At 42.8% G+C, this 23,737-nt stretch overlaps 1 long non-coding RNA gene across 1 annotated transcript; it reads left to right on the plus strand.

The window, feature by feature from the left end:
- The first annotated feature begins 1,605 nt into the window (after positions 1 to 1,605).
- Positions 1,606 to 23,316, plus strand: LOC121110125. The gene is made up of 3 exons (XR_005858023.1): positions 1,606 to 2,894; positions 4,926 to 5,015; positions 19,019 to 23,316. It is a non-coding gene; the product is annotated as an uncharacterized LOC121110125 (long non-coding RNA).
- Positions 23,317 to 23,737: the final 421 nt, after the last annotated feature.

Consider the following 23,737-nt stretch of genomic DNA (forward strand, 5'->3'; position numbering starts at 1 on the left):
CAAATCCATCCACAAAGCACTATTTAAATCTGCTGAAATCCAGGCACATGCTAGTAACCCAGGAAAACAACCCTACCCTTGCACAGGATGGGTTCTCTACTTCCTTTGATAGAACTGGGGCAGGTCACTTCCCACAGCTGATGCTATTTAAGCTAATCTGGTGTAAGTGGAGGAGAGATGAATGTGCTGCCGTGAGGTGAAGCAGCCCACAGCCCTCCTGCAGCAATCCTTCAGGTATGCTGTTTTGTATGTATTGCGTGGGAAATGTGCAGCAAGCTCCTAGCTGCCTCCTCAGGGTATGGCTATGGCCAGGGGTGACAAGGGGCTCACTGGTACCCTCATGGCACAGTAACCAAAGCTACTCTTCTGAATTGAGACAGAAGCATGCTGAAGGGTTTGCCCCTGCTGAGCTGTGCACGTTTTCCACAGTGGAAAAGCAGAGAGGGGTTATGCAGGAGCTCAGCTTGCCAGAGCTGTAGTAGTCTAGAGGGAATCTAAGCAAATCATCTTGTGACTACCTTTAACAATGTAGTAAACAGGCATTAAAAAACAACAGTGGAGAGAGGTGTGCATGTATTCTTCCACTAGAGCGAACAAACACTAGGTGAAACCAGGTGAGAGGGTTGTAAACAAAGATGATTGCCTATTGATCAGCTTAAACGCAACATGGAGACAGCTGGTTTAGAGCATAATAAGAGAAAACATGGCCGATTTGTGCTAATGAAGTCATCCGCCACAATATCAGAACAGTGAATCAGAGAGCCAACAAAAACAGAAATCTCTTTTTGAGAAAAATGTGTATCTTAAATGGTTTTAAGAAAAGCCAGGAACCCTATTTTTGTTATCATGTAACTTTGCCATATATGGAGCTGCGTAACAACATCTCTAACCAGGATTTTGTGTTAAGTACTGATCATTTTGGGTAGATTTGCAGGCATGCAAACATAATTTTATACATGCATATATGGATTTACACATGCATACTTACATATGTACATGTATGGTATATATATTTTGTAATTAAGGTTCACATGCTTCAGGTTCTGTTTGGTCTTATCGTCTTTTGCTTCTTTTACTTGCTTTATGGTGGCCCTGTTTGCCTGGATCTCACCTTTTCCCCCTCCACCATTCTTGCAGGCACAAAGAGGAGGTTTTGTTTGGCAGCAAAAAGGGACAAATGCTCAGCAGTCCTGGAGAAAAGCTGTAAAAAGCAACCTGCTTCCAGCTTTTTATTCCTTGGATTCTCCTCCCTTCCTCCCCTTCCCCACAGGTGTACTCTCTTAATGACTTCTGTTTCTTATTCTTTACCTTTAAAGTTTTGAGTAGCTGTTTTTCAAGGGGCAGAGAGGATATTCATGATATGTAGGAAAAAATAACAATCCCATTATTCTAGGAAGGCAAACCATAGATCTTAATATTTTCAAAGATCACTTCATCATTTTGTTCCCTTTCCTTGAAGGGAATCAGATTACGAACCACATTGCTGCTCCATTGGGCTGTACAGCACTTTGTCAGTCTCTTTCTGGTTAACCTCTTTGTCATAATATTGATTGTTAACAAAAATATCCTTTCTGCCTTACTTAACTTTGATATGCCGCAGAGCCCTGTAACCGTAGCTATCTTTAGATCATTGTCTAAACTTAGTACTTGAAATCAAGTTACCATGTCTAATCAGTTCTTTCCAGAAGTGCTGTACTAAAGCTGTGCCAGGGGTTCATTAAGAAACCCACCTGACTTCAGCTGTGCCTCTTAAGGGCACCTCAAACCCCCACATGGCCTCTGCCCACCTCCCTGAAGACAGAGGGTCTGGGATAGGGCTGACTGGGGCCTTGCTGCTGCCTTGGTCTCACTGGATATCCAACAAGGCCGGTGCTCAGCACTGAAGTGATCGTTCTTCACCCATCAGAGGGCCCATAAATGCACAGGACTGCAAAGAGCACTACTGGAGGAGGTTAATCCCCTTCACAGCCTGCAGAACTTCACACGGTGCGTAGCAAGGTGGCACTGCGGCCTGGCTGGCCACAGGTGTTTATGCCAGCCTACTGACCAGCATACTTGGTTGGATGAGGCCCTGGGCAACCAGATCTAGTGACTGATTTAGTGGTTGGCAACCCTGTCCGTGGCAGGGGCTTGGAACTAGATGACCTTTAAGTTCCCGGGCAACCCAAGCCATTCTATGATTGTGTAATTCTCACAGAATCAAAGGGCGGTTAGGCTAGCACGGACCTCTGGTCTGTCTGGCCCAACCTCACCCAAGCAGGGACACCCAGAGCAGGGTGCCCAGGCCCATGTCCAGCTCTGGGCTACCTGTGCCTGTGCTCCGTCACCCACATGTTGAAGAAGTGCTTCCAGATGGTCAGGGGGAACCTCCTGTGTTCCAGTTTGTGCCCAGTGCGTCTTGTCCAGGCACTGACCACCACTGAAAAGAGCCTGGCTCTGTCCTCATAGCAGTTATTGACGGATATTGTGAAGATTCCCCCCAGACCTCCTCTTCTCCAGCTGGGACTGTTCACAGCCTCTCCTTACAGGCAAGGGAAGTTTGGCCCCTTGGTACAGCAGTGCAGAGCAATTCCTGAGCGTGCCAGGATGACTCCTGTATGCATTGTGTTTACCCATTGAAGGCTTTTTTGTTGCAGAGCTGATGTTCTGCAGTACATGCATACGCACGCACTCTTCTTTCCCATCTGGCTCTCTGATGGAGCAATTTCTTTGTGAATGCTGGTCGCAAAGGAGCAGAAAGTAGCACAGTGTTCTGTCATACCAGCTTTATAGAGGCAATTATGTGATCCCCTGTTAGTGCCTAATGCCTGTGTCATTACCGTTGTAAGCTTTGTTTTGGCATCCTTTTCCAAGGAACATTAATTAGGAGTGACAAACTTGCACACCAGACAAAGGTATTGCATCAGTTCAGCAATTTGTAAACATTTCTGGTTGGGATAGTGCTGGTAATTAAGTCCAGATAATAATCTCTCCTGCCCCTCAGAACAATCAAACAAAATGTTAATTAAAAAAATCAGTGTCCTCCATGTGGAAAAGAAGTAGTTCAAGTCACAGTAATTAATTATATTTTTCTCTATTCCCCAAGTGGGGGAATAGAGATCTTATGGCTGTGGCCTGTGAATATTAAAAACGATCTGGTGATGAGAGACCAGATGGCCAAGGAGGCTGAAAATGGAGTGTGATGCTTTTTGCTTGTGGATGAAGCACTCCATTCAAATGTTTTTGCTTTTAATGACTCTTGAACTGTGTAAATGAAATGAATTGGTGAACCACAAAATTACTCCAAAACAGGACATAATTTGCACCAGTGAGGAAAAAATCTCAGACAAGGCTGGGGAGGTTTTTAAGAAGTTTCTCAATGGTTGTGTCTGGCTGTAATTAATGACTCTAGGCACCATCCTATTTAGAGATTATTATATTTGTTGTATAATTTAGGAACTTATTATCTTTGGAGTAATTCTGATATTCCTATATATTCTCATTGTCTCCAAATTATTCATTATTATTTTAAAATATCCATTTTAATTATTTTAATTATTCCTGAATATTTTAGAAATAATAATATTTAGTCTTGATTTCCAGATGGACTACCTGATTGAAGGTTTTCCCTAACTTCTGTGACTTTTGGATCAAGTCTTTAGAAAGTGATACGTCTTACGCAGCCTACTTCAATTCCTAAAGCTTGTATATTTCTCAACCTATAAAATAGACCGAATCCCTTGCCTTTTACAGGAACTATATATATTTGTGAAAATATTATGCTGTTTGAAAGCTTCAGTTTCTAAACCAGAGTCTTCAGTCCTTGATAGGGAAAATGTGCTTTTAAAGGTGGAACAGAAAGTGGAAGAAACCACTCTCATACAAAACTGTATCAAAGCAATAAAAGTGGGTTGTGTAAAAGGGGAAAGTGGCAGTGCAGCACACTCTCGTGCCCAGACTTAACCCCTTCCTTACTGAAGAGAATAAGGCATTCTCAATCCCCATTTTACGTCTCTGTTGCACCTCTAGCTATATGAGCATCTGTCTGAGATGTTTTGTATTTTACTGCAAGTTCCTGGAAGGCTCTGTTGTGCTTTAAATTGGCTTTAATGCTCCTCCCATCAATTTTTTTTTGTTAGGCTTAGAAATGATGCCCCAAATTGGATTTTAGGAGGAACCTGAGGTACCTGCTTCCATATTACCACTACAGTTACTCCTAATAAAAGAAGAAGAGGCCGAGTGGTTCCAGGGCAACTCCTTGCCAACAGCAGGAAAGCACTAGAGATCCTCTGCCACAAAGTAGTCTGTGCTCGAAGTGATGCTCCCCTCTTTGTTGCTGAAGTCATGGTACCTGGCCTTAGCTTAGGTGGCCTTCTTGATAGAAGAAGCAGAGGTGTATTTATTTTCTCTGCAGGTCTGAGATGAGTAGATCTGAAGTGTACCGGGGGCTAGTCCCCATTCATTTCCATTTAATTTGAAGTTAGTAACTAAAAGCAAAATACCATTTCTCAATCCTTATGCTTTCTCTGACAAACCAATCCTTCACAGCCAATACTTCATGAAAAAACTCAGAGATTGGTAGCAGCAAATGTTTAAATCATTCTTCTAATTTTGCATGAGTAATTGCAACAGTAGTGATAGAGGAGAACTAAATGCCAAATATATCTGTCAGCTTTGTATTCTGCTGAGAAACATGATTATGAAAAAAAAAAAAAGGAAAAAATGAAAGCTTTTCATCGAAAGAAATAACCACAAACAAATTATTTGAGTCAGAGACTACTGAGTTCTCCTCTTTGTAGTACCACTATGATTCTATTGCTTTGGAAAGCCATTTAGGTTGAGATTTAGTAGATGTCTTTAAGAACATAAATGAGATGCTTTAATGAAGAAAATCATCACCATGAATCTCTCCTACTGAAAAGTCTGACTTGGAGCTGTCTACACAGGTGACATGGCGGTCACGTGCCTGATGGTCAGCAATGTGATTCCAGGCCACTGCTTCTGGAGACTTCCACTGCCCCAGCTACAGGACAGAGGTAAGGGTATTCCTCCATGTAACAGACCTACTGCAAGAGCTGGCATTTGTGAAGCATATGTGAGTCCCTCAGGTCATTTTGTGTTGATCATATGATTCTCTACATCAGCCATGACATTTATATACTAATTTACAGATTTAGTATTGTTTCTTTTCTCTCAGGGCTGATATTCAGTACATTTGAAATAGCAGTCCTTCATACAAAGTCAGCACACTTATAAATCCTATAGTTCTGCCTTCAGTGTTTTCTTTGTTGTTGTTTTTTTTTTCCCCTTTCCTGTACTTTTCTGACTTTACTATGAGATGTTTGCCTGTTGCTGGATCACAGGAAGGTCATGCTTTCCTTCTGCAAAAATGCCCAGTCAGCACAAATGCTAATTTTCTCAACAGTACTGACAATGCACGTCATTTTCCAGCTTCATTTATTATGTAGAGCATGTCATTCCTTAAGCTGTGCTGCTGCTAATGTTGATTAACAGTGGGGACTTGTTGCTTCTTATATGGCTCTGAGTAGCTAATCAAATGTCTGTTATAAAGGGTGTATCTCCTCTTGGGTTGACCAGTCTTCAGGATAGGTGAACTCTGGGTGCCAGTCTGTCAGGGACATTTCTGCCATCTGGTGGGTGCCTACTGCTCAAAGACTGGTCTTCTTTACCTCCCCTTAAGATTCTTTGCATGGTTGCACCCTCATCTATTTACTAAAAGAAAGACTCTTCTGGGCCTATGAAACATAGAACCAAACATCTATATGACAACCTGGCTCAGAGAATACATAATTCAATCGCTGAATTATCTGGAAGACAGTGTGTTACTCAACAGCCATGGCTGCTTTGAAAGCAACTCTTTCCTGCTGTGATTGCAGCTGGTTGTTAGTGTGGCCCTTAGATAGTAAGCAGCAGGCGTAAACATGAAGTCTCTGCTTCTCTGCAGAGAGGCAGCCAGCAGCGTCCTTATCTGCTTGCTCATTAATTGCTGTGAAAACTGAATGGCAAATGTCTAAATACATAAAAAGAATTCCTGGAAAGTTGTGTTGCTCTAGGTAGACAGACACTGACATTTGTGTCCACAAACATCTATACTGTTGGCAATTTAAAGAATGCCACCAGGAAGACCACAAAGTCTCTGTTACTTAGAAATAGCATCAGCAGCTGAAGTTGCAAGAAGCCACACTTACTTCCTCATCCATCTCAGTCATTTCAAAGTGAGAAATCTTTTCCCTCTTTGTCACTTCGTCCTGTATTTCAAGAAGCAATCACAAAACAATTGCTTTTTACCGTACTCTTAACTGGAGTGTACCACTCCATTAACTGTAAGGCAAAAGTATTAATCTTTTCCAGTTACTCACCTCCAAAACTGCATGTACTGTAATTGTTCAATTTCTTTCCCAAAACTAGAATCACCACAGCCTTGAAAGTGTATTAGGATTTTTCTTTTTGACAGAAATAGGCCCTATACTGTACTCTCTAGTGAGATCCTATTGGTACTTTCCTGGGAGACGGGACCTGAAACAAAATTAGATTGTGAGACATTATAAGATTGTACAGAAGTGCTTTTGTGGGGGGGAAAAAAAAAGACACAATTATAACTTTTTTTCTGTGGGCAGCAGAAAAACATAGCAGCTGGGTTTTACAGTATTTATCACAGTTCTCTAATTTTTTCCTGGTGTATGCACTGGAAGGAAAAACATTTCTGAATCATTATTTTTGGGATCGCATGTTGCTTGCAATGTGGTTGTCAGAGCGAACTCTGCCACTACCTCACCAGTAAATGCCATCCTGAAACCATTATATGAACAGGAGCAGATGGAATAGGTGCTTTGCGTCAGTTACCTTTCTCCTTGAAGGCTGCTTTATGAATGTGGATAAAATACAGTTAGCCTTTGCATGATATGGTGAATCAGGATCTTCCGTCCTTTTCCAGGATGCTAGGTGGCATCAAGCAAGACAAAATAAGAGCCCTACTTCACACCACATTTTTGGGGATCAAAGACTTTTGTCAAAAGAAGTTATTGGCATCAAAATTAGTTATTTAGCTGTTATTTCAGCTCAGCACACAGGAAACCCTGGTGCCTGTTGCTGTTCCATGCTGTGTATTCCGAGACTGAAATCTCAATAGTGACAAGGCAACAAGTAAGAAAAGAATTGAGTTTCTGCTGAGTGAGCCACAGATAAGCTACATTTTAATGCTCTGCATCAAAATTTAAAGGATTTTGCTAAATAAGTCATATGCTATAAGACAATACTGTATTGAGAAGAAAATCCATTTAGAAAGCACATAATGACGTAGTTTTCCAGTGGTATATATTGCTGAGGAAGAGAAAATTGTCAAGATATAAAGCATTCATGAGAAACGCAAAATGATAAGGTTCTTGTTCGAAACTGTAAGATCAGTGTTTCTCTGCTGAACTCCATTTCTGGGAGTTGATCCTTGTTCCTGAAAAAATTGTTTTGGCCTTGAATGTAGCAGTAAAGATGTTAGTCCTGGAGAAGGATTTTCTTGTTCTTATGGTTTTGGCTCCTAATAGAGGAATGTAAGAATTTATTACCCAAAGATCCATTCTGATGCTTTTGGCTAAATAGTAAGTACTCAGTTTTTAATTATGTTGGTATATTATCCAACCCTCTATGGGCAGGAAATTGCGTTTAGGAAGAAAAAAGTATGGAAGCATCACCACCATGACTGCGACAGCCAGCATCAGTCCCTTCTGTGGTTCCAGCATTAAAACCAGATGTTGGTTGAGTCTCAGATGCACTTGGGCTCCTACATGGCTTGGTCACAGTGTATGGGGTAAGGCACCAAATGCATTTCGTGGCAGTCAGCAGTTTGGAGGCTCTTGCTGGCACTCAGTGGCTGACCTCAGGGAAACCCAGGTGAAAGGAGATAGATACCACTCCACAGGCTGATGGTGGAGCCTACAGGGCCTCTGTCACCTTTGGAAATGAGGCAAAGATAGTCCCGTCATTTAGGGACAGATGATATTTTTCTTAATGTGTTTAAGTGTCTTAATGTAGGAAATTAAGTTCCATGACCCTCCTGATAAGCTCACCAGATGCCCATCTGTAACATTGTTTGTGAACTACCTTGTAAAATCAGGCTCCTTGGCAGAGCCAAGGAAGCCCAAGTTTCTGATCTGGGACATGCACACTGTGACAGGAGCCAGATGTGTCAGAAACATATGCTCCTCTTTGGAACTGTACCTCCATCAGCAGCAGAGGACGTTTGGCCTTACTAAGAAGTGCCTGGCCTAGCCCCCAAATTACCTTTTATTGTTTGATTCCCAGCAGAAATGTGTTGCTAACACGAGACATCTTTGGAGCATGCATGTCAGCATCATCCTGATGGCAGGGAGCTGGCAGGGCAAAGGGCAAAGTGTGCGATGGAACTGCTGCCCCTGGAGCTGTGATGAGAAAGCTGATGTAGAGACAATCTCCTGGCCTGTCCCAGTGGCAGGGCTGTAGAAATGCGTGCACATTCTTTGTCTTGTTCGCATAGAAGTCTATTGTGTAGATATTAATATCTGCAGCTACCTCTAATTTCTGTTGTAATGATGCACTTTTATTGCATTAGAGTGACCTGAAACTGTGTCCTAATCTCATAGATCCCATTTACACAGCTTGCACTGTAGGTTTAATTTCACAGTTTTTAGTTTCCCAGCTTAAAAATGTGAACAATTCATGGAGCAAAATTAACAGTTTATTAGAAATATCAGTCTCTGCAAAAGTCCTAAGGGTAATTCACAGCTCTATAAAAGGTTGTGGTATAAATAATTGCTTGATGAATATGGACCGTGTCTGTTTGTCATTAAACACCAGCAGAGAGCTAATGCACTTTAATAGTCCTGCTAACTGTTATCTGACAGGCATGGAAATCACAATCAAATACAGCAGTATGGTTAAACAATTGGTTCTTTTTTTTTTTTTTTTCCCCTTTACACAAAAGGTAAAATAATGGCATATGTTGTTTTCTTCACACTTCAGTAGTGGTCACGACTTACACATCCCTATAAAATATTGCCACCAATAACTTAAATATTTCAATACTAATCCACCATTTATCAAAATATTTCAATGATTTCACCATTTTACACGTTTAAAGGCTGCACTCACAGTGTGCAACAGTGGAAGAACTGTTATTTCCCTCCATTTGTAGGGAGCATATTCAAGGTCCCTGAGGTAATCCATGTGTTTATAAACTATGCATAGTGCTACCCTAATCCAGCCATACACCAGTAGACTCTCGTGATCCACACGCATCTCCATGTACAAAAAGGATTAGAATATATAGATTTAAACAACATTCAAAGCATTATTTTGAGCTCTCTTTAATGAATTCAGTGATTTCTGTTCTCGTTAAGGTGTTGTCATACCCAGATCTAACTGAACCTAATCACAGCACATCCTCTCCTGCCGGTAAAGGGGAGGCCACAGCCTATCATGGTTGGGAATGGGTGCAGAAGTGATGAAGGACACTGGCAGAGGTGGATCCCCCCTTCCAAAATGTGCGACTCTCTTTCAGATCAGTTCCTACTGTGCTTGACTAAAGGAGCTAAAATGAACCTCTCTCCTGCACTCTCACTTGCCCCACAGCGTCTCAGACACCGGGGTACTTCATGTACCCCTGCCCAACTGCCCTGGGAGAGGTCCCTCTACAAACCACAGCACCCTTTGGGTCTCCTCTAGGAACCCCTGGATTCTTTGATCACATCCCAAAGGTCCCTATCAGATCACTTTCTGCTCTCTTTGTCCCTGGTAAAGCTGAACCTATCATATGATTGAACTGCTTTATGTTAAGAATTTCCCACAGATGAGTTGGCTACTTCATCTGCCTGTGTAACAAAATGAATTAGGAGATAATCTACTTGTGTATGAAATTATTTAGACCAAATAGGCTGTGCTGTGGTTCAGCTGACAGGAAATCAGGCTTTAAGATGTGGTAATTTCATCACTCGCAGTCAACTCCTCAGGCTAATTACAGTGGTCTCTGATTTGGGAGGCTGCAGTGTTTTTTGCGATGTTGGCAGAGTTTGACCAACGTAGTTTTTTGGTTACTGAATGGCAGGTGCTTTAAGTGAATGTTTTAAAGTAGATCCATTTAATGAAGAAAATACTGATAGGAAATAAGATCAATAATGGGAAGGAGTTATTTTCTGATCAGATGGGATTACATTAGCAAGCTGAAATTAAAAAAGGTAGAATTCTTCCTGTTTCCAGAGGCAAGACAGGACATATGGTATCTTGATAGATAATTATGCATGTGAAATTATCATCTGGTTGCAAAATACGGTTGTTCCACTAGCCTTTCCTCAAACAGGACAAGCAGTATAGGGGAAAGACTCAGCACTTAGTGAAAAGTTTTCTTGGACATTTCTATCCTGGAAGGTGCCCCTTGTGCAGTCAGGAACAAGCACCTTCAAAGATGAGAGGCAGGTTAAGCTTCACCAGAGTGTTAAACAAGTTCCTGCCCTTCCACTTACCTTCCAACTTCTCCTTGACTGTGAGAGCTCACCAAGGCAGGTCTGCTTTCCAGTAGGTCAGTACTGGTGTGTGGAGTTATCCCCCCTCCCAGATGCAGGACTATGTGGTTACCCTTGTTGAACTTCATGATCTTCTGTGTCCAACTCTTCAGCCTTCTCTTCTCTGTACTAAATGGCCCCTTTTTTTCCCCTCCTTCTAATAACGTAGGTCATGCTTTACAGACTTCTTTTCACCCTCACAATTTTCCTCCAGTCCTTCTGCAGTTGGCCAGGACTTCTTATCACCGGTGCTGTCCCACATTGAATACTTATTATTGCCACTTACAGACAGACCTTTTTTCATCTGGCTCAGAGGCAGAACTCTTCCTCAGGTACACCAGGATGCTGTTTGCTTATTTTGCAACCATGTGATGTTGTTGACTCATAATCAGTTTGCGATTCACTGAAAAGCTCAGTGCTCTACTGAAGTATTGCTGCCTAGCCAGGCATTTTCCATCCTGCATTTGAAGAAATAAATGTAGAGATTTGCGTGCCCTTATTGAATTTTTGCCTATTACTTTCAGGCCATTTTCCTAATTTGTCAAGAATGTTTTAAATTCTCGTTCTGTGCTCCTCCGTGCTTGCAGCCCTTCCAGCGTTGGTGTTGCTTGAAAATTTAATAAAGTATGCTTTTTAATTCATCATACAAGTCATTAATGAAAATATTGAATAATACTGGATTGAGGACAGACCTCACTCGACACATTCCTTCCGTTTGGGAGCTACTGATAGCTATGGTCTAAGTATGTGTTCCCTAGCCACCTGTATGCCACTCATAAATGTCTGCTAGCACACATTTCACTCCCTTTTATGAGTTTGTTGTACCAGGCCAGAATAGACAGGCTATTGACAGTGGGGGTACTAAAGCTGGGACAGTGCGGTCTCAAAATTGACATGGCTTGTTACCCTAGGAAGAATTGAATTTGCCATGCTTAATTCCTAAAAAACCCACATTGTCTGTTATTTATCTTCTTCAGTTGGTTATTAGTTGTTTGATTATTCCCTCCAAATTTGGAAAAGGAGCTGACTATTCAATAATTTTGTTGCCCCTCTTTCTCTCCCCCTTTTAAGGGAAAGCAATGGCATCAACACCACTCTGCGGTAAAACCTCTTTTATTACTCAAGCTCTGCAGAACAGCCACAGGCAGCTCTGGGCTTCATTTGCAGGGTGACTTTCCAGCAAAGCCTGAAGCCATTGGTCCCTGCGCCATCACCTCTGCTCCGCTGGGCACAGCCCAGCTGGGAGATGGACTGGGAGCTTTGTCTAGGCTGAAAAATGGCCTTTTCTTCATGGGAACATATCAGCAAGAGTGCACGGCTCGAGCAGTACTCCCTTGACTAACAACTGCAGCCAGAACCCGGCACACTGCTTAGTGCTTCTGGACAGCCGGGTCTGAGGGCCTCTGGATGCATGAGCACTGGCAGAATGCCCGTTCCTGGCTGCAGCCTGAGTCCTTGCTTTCAGCTGCTGATGTTAACTGTGTTGACTGCCTGATCCCAGGTGGCCCTTTTAGTGACAACTGATTATACTTTTCATGATATAATCAGTAGATGATTTTCCTGCCTCATTACATGTCTGGACGACTGTTGCCTTAGTCATATCCATATATTCCAAGTATTAATATTACCTGTTTACCCTTATCTACAGGGAGCTATATTTTGTTTTGGTCCAGAGCTTTTATAGCTGTATCCCTCCGCTATTATCCTTTATATATGCCCATAGCAGCATGAGGTTTAGGGAGCTTCCTTCTTTTCTTCCTTCCCTCTCTTGAGATAGAAGAGCTGCTGGTGGTGATACTGGGTTGTGGCCAAGCCTTACAGCCTTCCTGCCCAAGGATGGAATTTTACACTTCTGTCCTCCACATACTTTCTTCAAGACAAGGACAAATACTGGAAACTTATTTCCCTCCAAGATTTCCAGTGGGATTTTACTTACCTACAGTAGGTTCTTCTGCAAAACCCATCTCTTTGCATTTCTCTAACACACAGATACATAAATACACATATATATTATATATATATATATATTTATGTGTTCAATTTTGAACAAGCTTTCACAACTGTCCATAACCAAGGTTGCTTTTTGTTGGCTTCTTACTGCTGAAGGCAGGGCTACCATGTGGCGGTAGACAACTGCTTTGCTTGTGGGGCTAAATGACAGATTTGTAGCTTACAGTAAAACTGCCTACAGGTTTATTACCTTGCTGTCATGCATTTCAAAAGCTACAGTAGAATGAACCTGAATAATCCCTCAGCCACTGCTTGCATATGTGCTTGATGATAAATGTCAGGTCACTGTTGAGTTTGAGCAGCTGAGGAGATAATGGTAAGTAAAAGATCTTGGGTAAAACAGCATCAGCAAAAAATCTGCCTGTGTGACACACCACACCTTTTCATAGCATGAAAAGATTGTCCATGACATCTGCAACCACTCCTATGACAAGAGCTAACTTTTTTCTGCTCCTGTGTATCTAGGATAATAAAATTGTAGAATCATAGAATTGTTTGAGTTGGAAGAGACCCTTAAAGGCTTCTGGCAGAATGCACAGAGTGGTGGTGGAAGCCCCATCCCTGGAGACGTTCAAGGTCTGGCTGGACAGGGCTCTGAGCAGCCTGATCCAGCTGTAGATGTCCTTGTTCATTGCAGGGGAGTTGGAACAGATGTCTTTCAAAAGTCCCTTTCAACTCAAAAGATTCTATGATTCTTTTCTGTGATTTTCTATTTATTTGTGTTGTTCGCATGCTTATCACACAAGCATAAATGCATCATCCTGGATTCTTTATCGCACAGTTTTTCAGAGTGTCTCCAAAGAATTGGTAGGCTTCAGTATGCGAAGTAGTTCTCTAGTTTGATGACTGTTGTGAAGTATTGAATCAAGTATTCAGGATTTATATTGCTAAAGCACCCTCTAGTGGGGCAATAACAGAAGAGTTATTTTTTACATGGGCATGACACCTCTGCATGTTGGAAAACAGCAGTGTAAAAGGCTGAACATCAGGGGGAACAGGCAAATGCACTGAGATGTTAGTTAAGGCTTTAGTTAAGGCTTTTAATGTCCACACAACACGAAGCATTCACCACAGTACCTGGAAGGTGTCTGTATAATTTCATTGCATGTAATCACAGAATAAGAGCATCATTTTAGTCAGAGGAGACCGTTGGATGTCATCTCATCTAATCTTTTCAAAGAGGATTCAGATAGATAAGGTGTCTTGAGGCCTTTTCCAGCTGAGTTTGGAATATCTCCATTACCTACATTGCACAACTGCTCCAGTTTTTGACCGTGCTCGGGATAAAGTAAAACCTAATACTTATATCTAAACAGAGTTTCTCTTGTTGCACGTTCTGGCTGTTACCTCTGAGCCTGTAGCTGTGCACCACCAAGCATTCCTGACCCTCATTGTTCCTCAGGGTCTTGATGATGTGAATCCTGTGAATCATCTTGAAGTATTTGGAAAAATGTTGATGGTCTCCATTGGATATTGTTTTCTCATAAATGTCTCCCTAAGTGTCAGTGAATTACTGGAGGTAAGGGATGGTACTGTTAGATATGATATTCCTGGCACAGCGAGGCAGATTACTTTCTAGTCTCATGCTGAGACCCTCATTCTGCCAAGTTCGTCCCACCAAGTTACTGCCAATAAGATTATGGATATGCATTAAAGTGTCTTTGACATAAGCTTGCACAGCTGTTTGTTGGACCTGGACCAAGTGCCATAGCTGCAAAATGTAGTATTTTACAGCTCTTTGACTAGTTTTGTCATTTATTGAGTGAAAGAGAAGAAAATCCTAGAATAAAATTTAAAACAACCTCAGTACTGCTAAGAACTGGTTAAGCTTTACTGAAACATACACCAGCTGTACTAAACATAAAGGAGCCTACGAGCATCTGCATGATGTCTGATGGTAGTTAAAGCAGGAGATACCACCACCCAAAACGTGGCAAGATAGGGTGGTACAAACTCACCCCTACAGCTGGAGGGGGCCTGCAGGCTTGCATCAGCCAGTGTGGGCAGCATAGCTTCAGCTGAAAACGTGTGACCGTGTGGCAGGGAGACAGCAGCAGGAAGGTGCAAAAAGGCACACACTCAGGCGGCATTGTATGCAGCTTGAATAACAAGTTGGGGTGTATCACTAGGGGAATAAGAAAGCACTGAAAGAGAGAACACTCAAGGGCCAAGTGCCTGCTGAAGGGAGGTGGGGTTGTGGTAAAGAAATCACTCCTCACTTCCGTCTTCGGGAAAAGGACATTTTGTCCTGCTTGCTGCATGGTCCAACATGCATCCTGCCTGTAGCAAGCAGGGGAAGAGTAGGCAGGAGAGTCTTCTGAACAGGCCAAACTGCAGTAATGTTTTTCTAGGAATTCAGAAGATTTTCCAGTGGCCGAGCTTTGGCTGTTGTCACTCTGAAGAGAAAAACAGCAGAGGGTGTTCTCCCCCTCCCTTAAAAAGTGGGTGGCACCTCCTCATGATGTGTGGAGGGGGCTGCAGAGCATTGTGCTTGGAGCGTCTCTGCTGAGGAGATAGGCAGGCTGTACTATGACACAATTTTCAGGGCACAGCCTTGTATATTTTTAGGAAATCAACAGCATCAGAGTCTGTGGTTTACTTTTAGTTCCCCAAGGCTGGGCTTGGAAGCTGCTGAGAGCTGTATAGAAGGTGTGGTTGTTCCAAATGAGCACTGTTGCACCTCCTGATCTTCCTGCAGGCCTACCTGGGGCCACTGTGTGTCTCCAGGGATGTGGCACCCAACCCGGCCCTCCACAGCTCTGTTCTTGCACCATACGTGTCTGAAGCATCCCCTGCGCTGCCGATGTTCTGCCAGCCCAGAGCAGGATGTCCAGAGCGAGGATTAGGCGAGAGGTAATGATAGTTCTTTCAAAGTGGCTGGATAAAATTAGACACATATAATCAGTGGTCAGGTGGCTGGAGAAAAGGAGCTTTGTTTGTGAATGGTCAGCAGTGGCTGACATCCAGACTCACCACCTCGTTGTAGAAGTGCCTGTCTGGGCCTCAACACTGAAGCGCTCACCAGGGCCAGGAGCTGAGGCTGAAGCTCCCCTGGAGCAGGCTTTCCTCCTGTGCTTTCCACCTCCACCTGCCACTGCACACGTACTGATCTGTGCATCTGCAACCTTACTTGCAGGGAGGTCAGCATCTCTGCAGGCAGCCAGCTGCCAGGACCATTCATTTTTTCCAATTAGTGGAAAACAGAGGGTGTTTCCTCTAGACATGTTTTAAAAACAGCCTGCATCAAGGAAGAAAACCCCAGTGGACATCTGACATTCTGCTTGGCCTCTTGCTGCTGAGAGACAGCAGTGCTGTCTCGCCTACCCCTTCCTCTGAGCTTATTGGAAGACCCAGTGCTGCTTATGGAAAGCTGGGACAGGAAGCACATTGTACCTTCTGCAGCTGAATGGTTCCAGCAGGTGGGCTTGCTGCCCCAAATGGTTGCTCAGAGTACTCTAAGAGCCACAGGAACCGTGCTCCAAATGCTTGCAATTTACAGTAAAAGAAGATCTGGGAAAGCCCATGCACCTGCAACTGACCCCAAGGCACTGAGAAAACTCTCTTGTTCTTCTCTGCTGAATTTCAGCAGACCTTTCCTGGATTTTCTTCCCATTCTAGCTCTCCCCTTTGGCACATCTCTGTTGTGCAATTTGGCTTTTCATACATTTCCTTTCAAAGCAGCGGTTTGGAACTAGAATTAAAAAGGGTGACAAAAAGCACTAATCAGAGACCTGCCTTTACAAATTCGACAAGCAGTCATTTTATTTTGCTGCTTAATAATGTATTTCTTTTCTATGGCTGCAGCACTGAGGAGGCAGAACAGCAGCATTTGGAGCTGTTGTTAATTCTACCTATCGCTATAACTTACTAATCTTGAAATGTGGAGAAATGATATTGAACCTTACTTTAACATTTATAGCAGCACTTGATCAAAAGTGGTTTAAGCCCATATACTCTTTCTGACACTAGAGGGAGTACATAATTTATTTTGTGAAAAGAAAAGAAAAAAACAAGCCTTGCTTTTAAAATAGGAAACGCATCAAAAGTGGGAAAAGCAAAAATGTTGAAGAGCTTTATCCCTCATTTTGTTATATTCCAAAGACGAGCTGAGAAGCTGCCTTATGTGCTGCCCTTATCTGAGTAGGTTGTGCGGGTGGTGCCCATAAAGCCACCATGGGGCAGATAACCAGACAGCCCACGTTTAGCTTGTGTGTGTCTGTGTCTATCGAGTCTGAACACACGGGGTGCACAACCAGCCCACGGGACAACACACAGACATCTGTGCCCACAGCTCTCTATCTCTGATGCTCCTACGTCCCCCCTCCACCTGTCCCTCGCAGCTACCACCGTGCTTGAGTAGCTGCCATCTCTGCAGCATGCTTATCCTCACAGCATGCCTGGGAGGTAGGAAAGAGGCACTATTATGTTTTATGGCTGGAAATAGCAGAGAGAGTGCCCACAGCTTCACAGGAGCTTGTGGCAGAAAAGTGAAATGCAGGTCCGTGCACCTTGCCCAGGCTCAAAATTCATCTCCTGGCACAGCAGGTTGTTAAGCTGTAAGGTGTCCTTCCTTGGCTATTTTCCCGAAGCAAAGGTACAAGGATTTCCAAATGCCTTCTGTAGTGAGATGTTGGTGCAGTCAGCTGGGTGTATCACTGATTCTGCAGCCTGTTCCACTGTCCCAACACACAGGAGGTGAGTTGGGCTCAGGTAGATGCAGGGACAATGCCCTTTGCAGGTTGGCAAGGGGAGAAAGTGGCTCCTTCACACCCCTCTCCTCCAGTAAGGGAGATTCTCACACAGATGGGCACAGATTATCCTGTTGTCCTATTAAAACTTTCATAAAGTCACATAGAAAATACACAGTTGTCCAGGGTGACCTGCATGCTTTTGCAGCCCAAGCATCTACAGTTTCATTGCCTCTGTGATGGGTCTCACTTGCAGCATGCGATTAAGTTTATTACATCCTTATCTCAGTTACAATGTAATTATCTGATACAGAGGTCTCCTAAGTCTCTTTATCATGGGCAAGGGGATTTCTTTTAGATGACGGAAACAAAGTCAATTCTGGGAATGTTATCAACTTGTTATCCCTGTACGTGACAGGAGCAACTGAGTCCCTTCTGAAGCCTTCCACCGAGCCCTCGTCCTCTCCATCTGTGGCTGCAGTTATTACATCAACAACTAACTTAAATCATCTTATTAGGGGAGATATTGCAGTGAAATTGCGCTGCTTTTAAAATACATTCTATTATAGTCTTTAGTGAGGAATTTGGATTATTACACTGTGATTTTGGAGAGACAAATTTGAGCAAAGTATAGGAATTCTGTAACGTCTGTGGGCAAATCTTGTCTCCTGCCAGCCACAGACACCAAATGCTAAAGCCATGCCCATGAAGGGCTGTCTGCCCTGCTTTAGTCCATCCACAACACTCAGGTTCAGGCCAGTAAAGCTCAACGAACAAAAAACATGAAATAAACATTCTTCCCTCTCCCTATTGCTTCTTCAGACCAGGCAGCAATTCCCTTCTCAGTAATGGGTGGTCCCTCAGCTTCCAGGGCTTCCTGAGGGACAAATCTCAGTGACTTCCCACTCCTGGGAAAGGCCTTACTCATGTTTGAGATTTATGGAGCCAGGTCACATTCCCAGAACTGTTTTCTAGCACCTGGGCAGTGATTTGTTATTGAAAAGTGGGGGCTGCCCCTTGGGGACCCTGAAGAATCCATGCAATGCAATGCAGCTGCATTTGGACTTTTCTTTTCATGCACAGATCTTACAGTGAGCTTTGTATGTATGAGAAAAGCAAGACCAAAGCTATATAGGGAGCACCTATTGTTAAGCATCACAGGATCTTCCTGTCTCTTTCACTCAAATGTGAAATATTTCTCTTCCTTTCAACTGCTACCCATTGAAAAGACATTTTGTCTCTATCCTGTTTACAGATTCACAAGGTATAGAAACAAGGACAAAAATCATAAACAGCTGATCAAGCACAGTATTCACTGCCTACCTGAACACCAGAGCACATCAACCCTACCTCCTCACTTATACCAAAATCTCACGTGGAACAGAATTGAGTAGAACACTCTTAAAGCTTATGCTCTAAGGCTTGACATCACTTTGCTTTCTCTATGCTCTTCTGCAACACAGCAGGAGGTCTGACATAAATGAGGAGGTGGGCTTGGTGTCTAATCCTTTTTTTTTTTGCCTGTGTGAAAGAAGAGTGTGCCCAGTGCATTAGTTTATCTTGTCAAAGTTCTGTTCTGGGGGTCTCATAAGTATTACTTCTGAGCAATCAATCCTTCTCCAATGTACCACCCAACAATTGGCCTCTTCACACTTGGCACATCTTCTTTAAAGGGGAGAAATTAAACAGCTCACAAATACGTGTTCTTCTTATTGTAAGTGCATAAAGGAGAACTGCAGTGAAAAAGAAGTGAGTGAAGATGGTAAGAACAACAACTTTTTTTTTTTGCAAAAGGAAGAACAAAAGCCTGTGGAAGAAGGAAGGAGCCAAGGAAAGATGAGAGTGGAGGATGAAGACACCACTACACAAGACTTTGGTGACCTGCTCCAGGTCTCCTTTTTATGATCCCAGCAGAGACCCAGGACCATGAAAGAGTTGAATCAATGACCTCTGCACTGGACTCAGATTTCTCTGCATCTAAACACACAACGCTTGAAACACCTTAGCCTCTCATCCATCAGTTAGGGGAAATACCTCTGCCTACTCCATAAACAGATGTACCAAAAGGTTGTGAAACACTGGGGTTGCATGGTGTGTGATGGGTCACAGAAACAAAACCTAAATCTTAGTGGAAGTAGGGACAGTAGAGTGAGGAAGGACTAGAAATATGAGCAGAGGAGGGAGAATGGAAGGCCATAGCTAGTTTTAAAAAGACAAAAAGAAATAAAAGCCTGGGAAGAGCAAAAACCTCAGGGAGAAAGTAATAAGTTTCCATGTAAAAGTGCATGTGCAGAATATCATAATGAAAAATACAGCACCATTGTCAGGGGACTTCGCTGCTTGGGAAACAGAAGCTGAGCAATCTGGCAGGGAGGAAATAGCCCTGGTGTTCATTAGTCAAATGCAAAGATGTACCACATAACCAGACTTCTGCATGACTTACATACCTAAATACAGAACTAGGAATATATGCTGATTTCACACCCTATGACTGTGGACCACCTTTACTGTGCCCTTGCTGGCACACTCATCACCCCTGGCTAGGAATCCCATTTGAGCACACTGCATCTTACAGCCTCCTCTTGTTCGCAGCAGCTCTCCCTTACAAAGGAGTGCCACAGCCCAACTCCCGCTTGCATAGCTGGCACTGACATTTTCCCTTTAATTGGACTTCGCTATAAGCAAATTCTGCTATTATAGGTATTGATGTACCTGCGTGTATCTATCTCCCAGGGTTCCCGGTTATGTTTATTTCTTCTTGAATTTTATTTTGTTCTTCTTTATTGTGCTATTGCAGTTGCTGGTTTGATTGGCTGTGTATTGTATTACATGTGTGCACTGACTTTTGAAAAAATCAATAACAATTAACTCAAATAGGAAGATGTAAGCATGCTCTATCTGTAGCAGCCAGCCCAAACAAAGCTGCCAGCCCCACCAGCAACCCATGGGGTAGCAGCTTGGATCTGCGGGCTATGTAACTTTCACATGCTTCCAAAGATATCTGATAGGGAAAGGATATCGAATTTCCAAAGATATTCAGTGGGGAGTGATTCCAGCTAGCTGTGATTCCTCTTCTCATCTTGGAAAATGCAGACATTGACTGCTTTTTGAATTTGCCACTGAATTTAGCACCCAAGCAAGGGAGGAACAGGCTGAGCAGCATGGAGGCAGGGAAGGTGTTGTGCTCGTTCCTACTCTGAGACCCTGCTGAAGTGCCAGGCTTGACTAAATCTCACCATGCCTCTCATCCCTGTTGACACCTCTTCAGTAGAAGTGTACATGTGAAGTTTTAGTTCTGAGTGCACTTAGCATTTAGATTGAAATGAGAGAAAGTGACTTACCCTTGCCTTCTGTTGTCACACAGTAAGATTGCACTGACCCTGACCATATCTCTGGTTTGCCTGGAGCGCACTGAAGTCGTGGGATATTGGGCAGCACAGCAAACACACAATAATCAGCACTGCAGTTATAATGAAATACCTCAGTGAAGGAAAAGTGGATTTCTTTACCAATAACTGGATTCTGCGAAGCAGGCTCTCAAGTCAAGCTTGGCATCTTTTCCTTGTGGCTTTGAGATAAGATCACCGCAGATGGAAACAAGTCCTCTTGGTCACGGGCTGCTGTCCATGCAGAGCCCAGATGGACTTTTCACTCCGGATGCAAAACTTAATGCAGATCTTCTCCTGGTATAAATGCAAAATAAGCCGATGTATGGAAATCTGTTTTGCAGAAACCCAATTTACAGATAAGAAATTCATTTCCTGTAGTCAGGAGCTATTCAAAAGGAAGTGGGGGTGAAAGCAATTGAAAGAATTTAAATAATTTCAAATAATTGCATTTAGATATTTTCTTCCTCTCCAGATATCTTACTATCTAATCTCTTACATTTCTAAGAAGTAGTGATCAGGCATTTAGTTTGCCCATAGCTGATATTCTGTGGAAAGATTTCAACTAAAAGACAATATAGTAAACCGTCTGGAATAAAGTCTTCAGAAATGTGATTAGGATTTAGTGGTCATAAAGCACATCTTGTTTTCGGAGGAAAAAATTTAAGTGATGAAAATGCACATTTCATGTCAGAATTAACCAGCTGACAACTGGACTTTAAAGGCAAAAATCATTCCACCGCAATCTTCAGCCAAAGTCTTCTGCCTGAATATTAACATTGCACTCTGATAAGAGAAACACAAAAGCCTGAAAGTACTGAGGAGCTCCACCATGGAAGAAAAGCGAGAGCAAACCTTGCATTTTGGTGGGCTCACTCCTGGTTTCTGACTTCGTTGTGCAGGAGGGGTGTAATAGCCTGAGTACATGGGGGCTTCTCCAAAGGAAAAAGCAAACACAGCATTTGGAGCTGCTTTGTAGCAGCAAATGGAGCAGTGAATGGCAGGATCACTCTTGGTGCTATTTGATTCTTAGGGAAAAAGAAAAATGTGCACACTTTGTCTTTTGAAAGAGCAATTTTCTTTCCAGCCTTTTGGAGATAGGAATGGAAGCTCTTAAGGTCAGAGAATGAGAGGGACATTAAATGTAAAGACTGATGAAGGAAAGACAGCTTTCAGGAGGATGGTTTTGACAACACAGGATGTGTAATGTGCTTTTAAATGTAAAGGTGGCTAATGAGAATTTCTTGCTTCTGACTTCATGATAGGAGTAAATGGGGGAGTAAATGGGAGTGATACTGTGAAAAAAAATGGGGAAGTCGTACTTGCAGTCAGAGCAATGTACAGCCTGTTCCCCATCTTTCGAAGGAAAGAAGGAATTTGTTGCTGAAAGACTGATCAGAAAGTGTACTTGGTATATGACTCAATTTCATTTTCTATGAGAAATCTTGTCTTTTCAACCAAGCAAAAAGAAAGAAATAGTTTGTGGTTTAGGAATGCTCAGCTTTTAATGAAATATTTAACATTTTCTTGGCAAAGGAAAGAATGAAAGAAATCCCTATCCAGAAGACTGTCTTTTGCCCTAAGAACAAGAACTCTTCTCTCCCCCATACCAAGTTTCTAGACAGAAGTGAGATAAAAAGCCACCTCTGATGCATTGGGCATGCAGGGATAGGAAGCTGCCGTGGGCTCACAGAAGTTAATTCTCCAGTCACAGAGCCTCTTAGCCCATTTGATTACTAATGTGGGAAGCGAAGGCTGCGAAAGAAAAGAGCTCAAGGATACTTAGTTCAGGCGTTGGCTGCCATGGAGGTTATTATTTAGCCTATTGCGGGATGATTTCAGTTGATCACCTGCCCACAAATGTGAGGGAACGTAAATCTGGAATTTGTGAATTCATCTGTTGTGTTTTGACAGGAGAGAGGCTTTTGGCAGCCAGCTAGTGGAAATAAAGTCTCTCTCCAGGGCGCAGAGCCATGTTGCAACTGCTAGAGCGTATTTATGCCCTCTCATCCATGCGTTTCTGAGAGGCAGCAGTTCAACCAGCTGCAGGGCTCTACATTGGAAGCATTGTTTTCACAAGAGGGAAAAGTCCTTCAGCCTGAGAGATGGAGTCATCACATAATTGTTTTAGAAAAGTTTGCTATCTGCTTTTGTACTAGGCTCTTTTCAGGTAGTTTGGGAGGATGCAAACACAAAACCTCAGTAATTGACTTTAGATCAGGTCTAATCCTTGATGTCATCAGTTTTGTTTCATGCGTGGGAAGATTTCATCCTTTAGGGGAAAAAAACCCCCACCAATGTATAAAACAAAGTACTTTTCAGTTTAATTAAATCTATGATTACAGAGCTACATCCTTGGTACTGCAGAGCAGTATCATTGATGAGCAAACATCAAAGCTTACCAAGCTGAGGACAATTCAATAAGTACCCCAAGCCCGGCTGCTAATCTGAACCACTTCATATCTAGTTTTAGCCACTTGAGACTGAAAATGAATCTCAGAATTTCATGAGAACAGGAGATCCCATGAGAGTTTCAATACTTTTTGCTTCCAGGAAGAATGTGAATCCCAAAGGAAGCAGGCCTGCATATTTCAGTATCTGTTTCCCTTGAAAAAATAATACTTCTTCTATTTTTTATTTTTTTAATATGAGACACTTTGTCTCTATTTAAGTTGAAGTTTTAAATAAAGATCTGTAGGGTGTGGAGCTCTGATATCCTCAGGACATGTTACAATAAGGTATAAGATAGCTCCAGTAAGGAACTCCAGGTATTCAAACCGCCCTCTCTGTAAGTCCAAGGATGAATGGAGTAGAAGGATGAAGTGCATTGAAAAGGCTAAGCCTGGAACAGATCTGAGCTGGCCTTAAAAAAGCAAGGATGCATTAATCTACAGAGAGTTTCTACTGTGGACTTTTGAGTAGTTGGTCAGGGCCCAATAAAGGGTCTTAAGCTTATATGCTAACATTTTCTGTTGCTTTTTTAAATCTTTTTGATAGGGTGAGCACCCCGTGGATTGGGCTGTGACTAGTGGGCTGGCTTTCAAGACTTAATTCTTGCCAGCAGCCTCTGGGTGAGGCCAGTACAGCCTGCTGCATGTTGAGGAAAGGTTTTTACACTCGACAACAG

This window comes from Gallus gallus, chromosome 2, assembly GCF_016699485.2.
Source record: "Gallus gallus isolate bGalGal1 chromosome 2, bGalGal1.mat.broiler.GRCg7b, whole genome shotgun sequence".
Classification (NCBI taxonomy): domain Eukaryota; kingdom Metazoa; phylum Chordata; class Aves; order Galliformes; family Phasianidae; genus Gallus; species Gallus gallus.